This window comes from Momordica charantia, assembly GCF_013281855.1.
Source record: "Momordica charantia cultivar OHB3-1 chromosome 6 unlocalized genomic scaffold, Mcharantia_2.0 BLBB01000006.1, whole genome shotgun sequence".
Classification (NCBI taxonomy): domain Eukaryota; kingdom Viridiplantae; phylum Streptophyta; class Magnoliopsida; order Cucurbitales; family Cucurbitaceae; genus Momordica; species Momordica charantia.
In genome coordinates this window covers 24,696,216-24,703,836 of record NW_028275164.1, presented here as the reverse complement: position 1 = coordinate 24,703,836, position 7,621 = coordinate 24,696,216, and positions in this window count along the sequence as shown.

The window sequence follows — 7,621 nt, the reverse complement described above, 5'->3', positions numbered from 1 at the left end:
GAACCTTTTAAATTTCGTAGTTATTTCCCATCATTCAACATCTTTATTATTGTTGTTAAGATGAAACAATTTTGTTTCCAAATTCATATTGTTTATGCAAGGATATGCACAACAGTGTATTTCAGATTGCAGCTCGAACTCGGCCTCCAGACCGATCTGAGTATTTGGGCGGACCTGCACAAAAAGGTGAGCACTCCGACGATCAAGTCGGTATAGGTCGGATTCCCAGTTTAGTTCGAGGTCAGAAATCATCGTACCTGATCGTGGAGTGAGGTCCTCTACTTATGGGTGGTAGTCCCGCTAATCTCGCGACGGTTACACCAGGTAATCTCGGGACCGACGGTTACACCCGATAATCACGCCGCTGACAGTAGCTCACATCGGCCCCCACCGAGCATCCCGGTAGATCGGACCTCGGCCAAGTTCACCTCGACCCTCATACTTAGCATCTGTCAACGCTAGTGGTGGTGATCTCGGCGGTCCGAGCTGAGCATGACTCATGAGTCATCTTGGAGCACCAATAGGGGTCCTCCACGTGTCCAGGGTATTCTCTTCCCCAAACATTGGCCCCCTCTCTGTCTGGTCCGATCTCGACCTGGCAGAGAAGTTCATTCGACTTGCTTTGGACGCGTGGCGACTTCCTATTCGTGGGAAAATATAACCGTTGCAGTGGATTTATCGTCGGATTATTCAAATATTCCGACGCTTCGGATCTTCAGGAGGATCCTAGCCGCTCGTTGATTACACGTGTACGGTGGGGAAATTTTTCCGACGAGCTATAAATACCCCCAATCCTTCAGGTCATACCTTACGTTTCCTGAATTCTTGGAGTTCGATCTGAAGGCAGCTCGAACCCTTGGTAGGTCGGTCTCTTCCCTCACTTTCTCTTTCGAACGTAGTTGCCATGTCATCCTCTTTTAACAGCGACTTAGGATCCGATGAGGATTTAGCTCGTAGGTTGGAGTCCGAGCTTGAGGAGATAGAAAACTTTAGGTTCTCCGATGACGGGGAGGATAGTGATGCCTCCACCTCGGGTCAGGGTTTGGAATACCCTTCTAGGATACCTGAGCACTACCTCGGATCCCTTCGTAGGGGGTTCGCTATCCCTGAGAACATCCTCCTTAGGATTCCGGAGGAGGGGGAGAGAGCTGACAATTCTCCAGAGGGATGGGTCACTCTCTACTTAAAAATGTTTGAGTACGGCCTCATACTTCCCCTTCACCCTTTTGTCCAAGAATTTCTCTTCCGAACTGGGTTGGCTCCGGCTCAAGTGGCCCCTAATGGGTGGGGTGTCATTTTCGCTTTGGCCATCCTTTTTTGGCTACGAGCTCGGGATAGCGAAGATGCCGAGCTGTTGGACGTAGACCAGCTCCTCGCGTGCTTCGAAGCGAAAAGGATAGCTAAGAAGCCTGGTCGGTTCTATATGTGCGCAAGGAAAGGCGCAGGCGGTATAGTTAAGGGGCCGACCTCCATCAAAGGATGGGTGAGGAAGTGGTTCTACGCTTCCGGGGAATGGCTTGCAAAGGACGAGTCGGGTCGTTCCTTCTTTGACGTTCCCACTAGGTTTGGGAACCTAGGTACGGAGTAGCTCTTACTTTTTGTGATAACTTTCTTTCTTGTTATTCAGGTCTGACTCGGATTTTGTCTTTGTGCAGTTTCAATCCGACCAGTCCCCGAGCTCACGCAAGCCTCCTTCGACACGTTGAAATATTACAAGGAGCATTTTCCGAGGGGTAGGAAGGTCGGAACCTTGGTGACCGACAAGCTGCTGCTTGAGTCCGGGCTGCTAGATTACAACCCTGCAGTTCGTCTCATTGAATCCTCAAGGCCGAACTCCGAACTTGGTATGCCGAGCTTGCTCCCCCAATTTTTCCTCTAACTTTGTGTTGACTCCTGTTTTTGTTTTGCAGCCATGGTTTGCAGATTTGCAAGCAACGTGAAGCGCAAGTCCAAGGGCCGAGCCCATGCTCTTGAGGCCGCCCAGAGTTCAAAACCTGCCACTTCTGCTGTGGTAGGGCCAGCCTTGGAAGATCCAGCCCCAGTGATCGAGCTGGAGTCTTCTGGGGGTCCTTCGAGGGAGAAGCGCCCCAGGGATCAGACCAAGGCGGTGGACGTCTCGCCCTTGGGCGAGGAGGTGAGGGAGGAAGTCCCTCTGAAGCGAAGGAGGAAGAAGAAGAAGACCACCTCCCCCTTAGAGGTCGGAGCTCGTGAGGTTCTGCCTACGAGCTTCGCAGATCGGGTGGACGATCCTGAGGCCAGGATGGGCGGGACGTCCGACGTGACAGCACAGTTCAGAGTCGAGCCGTCAAGTTCTGGGTGAGGGACCAGGTGTCCCGCATCTCGGCTGCAAGTTTGGACCGCTGCCTCAGAAGAGCGTCCAAATTTGTAAGTGACCCGGGGTCCGTCCTGCAAAGGACCATCGACTACGCCGCTGAGGTAAAATTGGTGTTTTCATTTTTGCTCAATTTACCTAACAGGTAGCTCGATCTAACTTTCTTCTTTGTACCTTTTCTCAGGCGTTTGTTGCTTCCATTCATTCGGCTCTGGCCGTGAAGGCCGAGCTGGATGGGAGGGAAGCTCTGGCAGTGAGGGAGAAAGAAGAGTTCTCTGTTGCCTTGGAGGCTGCTTCTTCCACCATGAAGGATGAGCTGCTGAAAGCTCACTCTGAGGTGGAAATTTTGAAGGCCGAGGTGGAGGCCAAAGCCGAGCTGCTGAAGAAGGAAGAGGACAGACGCAAGGCCCAGCTCCGAGCTGCCCATGTTATCACCAAGGGCTTGGAGAAGGAGAAGTTCCAACTCCTCAAAGAGAAGGACGACATGCTCCAGGCGCTTGAAGCGAAGGAGGAGGAGCTGAAGCATGCGACTGTCGAGCTGGAGACGGTGAAGGAGCTCGTACCCTCAAGTTCGGAGGCTTGAACATTTTGAACTTTTCACATCGCCCCTTTACCTTGAAGGTTTGAATTTTAAGTTCGTCAGTGGTTTTGGCATCGCACCTCGTACCATTAGGTTTTGGAGGATTGGATTTTAACCGACTGCTGGAATGTGATCGTGTGAGAGTCTATGGCCCCCATTTAATTTCTGGTCGAACTCGGAATCATGAAATTAAATCATCACATTTATTCTGATCATAATTCTTTTTGAAACAGTTTTTACAGATCCATTGAAAACCCTTTTGGCAAATCAAGGATAATAACGCTTCAGGTGCTCCGCGTTCCACGGGTGCGCGAGGACGTCTCCTTTCAGATCGGCCAATATGTACGTCCCAGGTCGGACTATTCCATTGACCTCAAATGGCCCCTCCCAGGTCGGGTCAAGGGAACCCACATGGGTTTGGACCCTCCTTAAGACCAGATGTCCGACTTGGAAGGTCCGAGGTCGAACGCGGGCGTTGTAATGTCTGGCCATTCTGCCCTGATATTCCGCCAGGCGTAGCTGGGCCATTGCTCTTCTTTCTTCCAACAAGTCGAGGTTGAGAAGCAGCTCTTCCTCATTTGCTGCAGGCTCGTAACGCTCTACTCTGTCAGATGGCATGCCGATCTCAACCGGGACTACAGCTTCGGAGCCGAAGGCTAGGGAGAATGGGGTCTCACCTGTTGATTCTCTTTGGGTGGTCCGGTACAACCATAGAACCTCTGGTAATTCTTCGGCCCACCTGCCTTTCTTGGAGTCCAGTCTAAGTTTGATGTCTCGCTTGATGATCTTGTTGACTGCCTCCACCTGCCCATTTGCTTGCGGATGTGCGGGGGACGAGCTAAGGTGACTTATGCCAAGTTCGCTGCAAAAGCTTTTGAACTTCGCGTTGTCAAACTGCTTCCCATTATCTGTCACAATGGCCTTCGGTATACCAAAGCGACATACGATATTTGTCCATACAAAGGACGTGACTCTGGATTCCGTTATGTGGGAGAGTGCTTCGACCTCGACCCACTTTGTGAAGCAGTCCACAGCAACCATAGCGAACTTGGTCTGGCCTTTGCCCAAAGGGAAAAGACCAATGATATCTACCCCCCACTGCGCGTATGGCCACGGGGCCGAGATAGGGGTGAGCAGCTCGGAAGGTTGGTGGATTATGTTTCCGTAGCGTTGGCAATTGTCGCAAGTTCTAACGAACTTCTTGGCGTCCTGGCTGAGGGTCGGCCAATAGTATCCTTGTCGGATCACTTTGGCTGACAGCGACCGGGCGCCTGAGTGATTGCCGCACACTCCTTCGTGGATTTCTCTGAGGACGTATAGGCCCTCTTCAGGGGTTAGACATTTCAATAGAGGCAGGGAAAAGCCACGTCGGTACAACGCTCCACCTCGTACCACGAACCGAGCTGCTTGCCTGCCAATCTTCTGCGCTCCTTGGGGTCTTGTGGTGAATTGCCCCCAATAAAGTCCACAATCGGGTCCATCTATGAAGACTCTGGAGCGCCGATCTCCATCAGATCTGGCTCTGAGATCGAGGGATTATCTAAGGTCTCGACGGGGACCGACCTGGCCAGGTCGGTCTCGTACGCTGATGCTAACTTGGCCAAGGCGTCGGCATTAGAATTTTCTGCTCGGGGAACCTGGCTTACCTCGTAAGTTCGAAATTGGGCGAGGTACGATCTGACTTTGCCCAAATACTTCTCCATTCGGGGTTTTCTGGCTTGGTACTCTTCCGTGATCTGGCTCACAACTAGCTGTGAGTCGCTGAAGATCTTAACACAAGAGGCCCCCAATGCTCGGGCGATTCTTAGGCCGACAACAAATGCTTTGTACTCAACCTCGTTATTGGAAGTCCGGAAGCCGAACCTCAAGGCATACTGAAATCGCTCGCCTCCTGGTCCGAGCAAGAGGACCCCGGCCCCGCACCCCTTCTCGTTGGAGGATTCGTCGACATAGATTGTCCATGGTAGGTCGGACTCGCTCAGCTCAGAAGGTGGTGTGAGTTCGGCTATGAAATCTGCCGCTGCTTGTCCTTTCAACGCAGTTCTGGGTTCGAACTGAATGTCGTACTCACTTAGCTCCATTGCCCACTTCATCAGGCGTCTTGAAGCTTCTGGCTTACGGAAGATGTTTTTTAGGGGCAAGTTAGTGAGCACCACCACAGTATGGGCTTGGAAGTATGGTCTAAGCCGTCGGGCCGAGGTGAGTAAAGCAAGAGCCAACTTTTCCATTTGAGGGTATCTGGTCTCGGCTTCGGTCATAGCCTTGCTTGTGTAGTAGACCGGGTTTTGCCGCGCTTCCTCTTGCCTGATTAGGGCCGAGCTGACGACACTGTCAGACACTGCTAAGTACAACTGGAGCTTGTCCCCTGGCAGGGGTTTGACGAGCAAAGGTGCCGAGCAGAGGTAACTTTTCAACTGCTGAAATGCTTGCTCACACTCCGCTGTCCATTCAAACGGCCCTTTCTTTCGTAGGACTTTGAAGAAAGGAAGACATTTATCTGTCGATCTTGAAACAAACCGGTTCAGGGCCGCAATCCTGCCATTGAGGCACTGAAGCTGTTTCAGCATCTTAGGTGCCTCCATCTCGAGCACGGCTTTAATCTTTTCGGGGTTGGCCTTGATCCCCTGGTTGTTCACCATGAAGCCAAGGAATTTTCCCGAAGAGACTCCAAAGGCACATTTAGCTGGGTTGAGCTTCATTTGATATGTCCTCAGAACCTCGAAGGCTTCGGTCAGATCGGAGAGATGCGACTTAGACTGCTTGCTCTTGACAAGCATGTCGTCCACATACACTTCCATATTCCGGCCGATCTGCTTGGCAAACATTTTGTTCACCATTCTCTGGTAGGTCGCTCCTGCGTTCTTTAAACCGAAGGGCATGACCTTGTAACAGTACAGACCTTGGTCCGTTATGAATGCGGTATGATCTTGATCCGGGACATGCATCTTGATTTGGTTGTACCCAGAATAGGCATCCATGAAAGTGAGAAGTTCGTGCCCGGCTGTGGCGTCCACGATCTGATCAATCCTCGGCAGTGGGAAGCAATCTTTCGGGCATGCCTTATTTAAGTTCGTAAAGTCTACGCACATTATCCACTTTCCGTTAGATTTTTTAACTAATACAACATTGGAGAGCCACTAGGGATACGAAATTTCTCTTATGTATTCAGCTTTCAAAAGTTTGCTAACTTCCTCAACAATTACATCACTCCTCTCCTTGTTTATAGGTCTTCTTTTTTGTTTTACAGGTCGGAATGATGGATCTATGCTGAGGCGATGCGTCATAATCTTAGGGTCAATGCCAGGCATGTCCTCATGAGACCACGCAAAGACGTCCGAGTTGGATCTGAGGAAGTGGATTAGCTCCTCTCTGTCGGTGGCCCTCAGCTTGGTTCCTATGCTTACTTGCTTCTCGGGACTAAGCAGAGGAACAAGCTCGAGCTCCTCAGTGGGTGCGGCAAACTCCTTCCTCGGCAGGTCGGCCTTGAACTCGAGCGTCCCATCCCTACTGGCGAGAGTTTCAAGGGCATAGACCGATGAGCCTTTGAGTGCGGAGGCATAGCACTCCCTCGAAGCGGTCTGTTCTCCTCGGACCGTGCCCACGCCATTGGGGGTGGAATACTTCAAAACTTGATGAAGTGTCGAGGGAATGACCCGAAATGAGTGGATGATTGGTCTCCCAAAGATGGCGTTATAGGCCGATCTACCGTCAATTACCACGAACTCGACCATTTGGGTGACCTGAGTTTGGTCCTACCCAAGCGTGACCGACAAGTCGATGTAACCCTCTGGGATGACCGATTCTCCAGAGAACCCAACCAGCGGTGTCGGGCTTTTCTTCAATTGTGACCTCGTCCATCCTAGGGCGAGGTAGGTCGGTAAGGATAGGATGTTAGCAGATGCGCCTCCGTCTACCAGCACCCTCCTGACCACCACATGATCAATCAAGGGAGCGATCACAAGTGCATCATTGTGGGGCAGGTGGACCTCCTCCAAGTCTGCACCGTCGAAGGTGATTGGGCAGGTCGGTCTCTGCTCCCTGATGATGCACACCTCGCGCCTAGCTGCACGAGCTAACTCCTTTCTTTTACGTCCGAACTGACCCCCGCTTGGCCCTCCGAAAATGGTATTGATGACCGCAGGTCGGTTAGTGCGCCGGGGCGGCATCCTCGAACGCTTCCGCTCTTCCTTTTTCTCTGCCGAGCTGGTCCTGGGCTTTCCCACAAATTTCTTGAAGTAGCCATCTTGAATTAGGTCCTCAATTTGGCGCTTCAACTCCCAGCAGTCCGACGTGTTATGGCCGTGCTCCCGATGGAAGCGGCAATACTTGTCCTTGCTGCGCCTCTCCGGGGCTCCCCGAAGTTTCTCAGGACGTTTGAGTAGTTTTTCCATTCCAGACTCCTCGATGTTCGTTAGGATCTCAGAAATTGGAATCGTGGTCGGGGTGAAGCGTTCGTAAGGCCGGCTCCTGGTAGGTCCGTTCTCCGCCCTTCGATACTCAGCTCGGCCGCTGGAAAAGGATCTCTTGTCCTTGGACTTGGGATCTGCCTTTTCTATATCTTTTCCACTTCTGCCCCGGCCGATCTTTCGTTCTGGTCGACCGGTTTTGGTTCGGAGGAGCTCCTGTCCATCGATGACTTTTTTCGCCTTCTGAAGCACCTCGGCGAAGGTGGCCGGGCCTCCTCTCCAAGTTTCACCGTGAGGGCTTCG